The 1175-nt window shown below is 43.6% G+C and overlaps 1 protein-coding gene across 2 annotated transcripts in view; it reads right to left on the reverse strand.

Annotated features, from left to right (window-relative positions):
* The window catches only part of STPG1 (sperm tail PG-rich repeat containing 1), a 61170-nt gene that overhangs the window by 48233 nt on the left and 11762 nt on the right, over positions 1–1175 (reverse strand). The window lies entirely within an intron of this gene.

A 1175-nucleotide genomic window follows, 5' to 3' on the forward strand; every position in this document is an offset into this window, starting at 1 on the left:
GGTCGAGGCTGCGGTGACCAGAAGCAGCAACTGCACTCCAGTCTGGGCAACAGAGTGAGACTCCAACTCAAAAAAAAAAAAAAAAAAAGATATAAATGTAGGGCAACCGTCTCAGGTCCCCTCCCACTGTGGGAGCTTTTCTGTCCTCTCAAAAAAAAAAAAAAAAAAAAAAAAATATATATATATATCTGTCACCCCCAAAAGTTCCCCGTGTCCTTTGGAAGTCAATACCCTCCCAACCCAGCATCTGACAACCATTGTTCTGCTTTCTGTCACAATAGCTGCCTTTCTAGAATGTCACATAAACACAACCATACATAGGCACTCTTCTGTGTTTGTCTTTGTATAACGCTTTTGAGATTCTTCTCTATTGCTGTGTATATTGGTAGTTTGTTCCAATTGCACCACATCCTCACCAACATTTGCTCAATCTTGCTAATTTTAGGCATTCCCATGATTTTATGGTGATATCTCATTGTCCTTTTAATTTGCATGTTTTCATGTACTTGTTTATTTTCTTTACTGACCAAATCTTCTGCCTTAAAAAACAAAAACAAAAAACCAGTTGGGTTTAATTGGGCTATTATTGAGTTGTGAAAGTTCTTAATATATTCTGGATACAAGCCTTTTATCATATATGTTTTGGAAACATTTGCTGCCAGTCTAAAGTTTGTCTTTTTATTTTTATTTATTTATTTTTTGAGTTACAGTCTCACGCTGTTGCTCAGGCTGGAGTGCAGTAGCATGCTCATGGCCACCCCACTGTCAACCTGCTGGACTCCGGTGATCCTTCCACCTCAGCCTTCCAAGTAGCAGGAACTACAAGCGCATGCTGCCATGCCCAGCTAACTTTTTATTTGCTGTAAGATGAGGTCTTGCCAAGTTGCCTGGGCTGGTCTCAAGCCCGTGGGCCCAGGCAATCCACTCGCCTCGGCCTCCCAAAGTGCTGAGCCACTGAGCCCAGCCTCTTTATTTTATTTTTTTTAGTTGGAGTCTCACTCTATCACTCAGACTGGAGTGCAGTGGCCGCTCCCGGCCACAGCAGTCTCGACCTGCTGGGGTCCGGTGATCCTTCTGCTCAGCCTTCCAAGTAGCTGGAACTACAGGTGCGTGCTACCACACCCGGCTAATTTTTTGAGTTATTGTAGAGATGAGGTCTCGCCAAGTTGCCCAGG

Source organism: Carlito syrichta, unplaced genomic scaffold (assembly GCF_000164805.1).
Source record: "Carlito syrichta isolate Samal-C Ts95f unplaced genomic scaffold, Tarsius_syrichta-2.0.1 Scaffold305659, whole genome shotgun sequence".
NCBI lineage: Eukaryota > Metazoa > Chordata > Mammalia > Primates > Tarsiidae > Carlito > Carlito syrichta.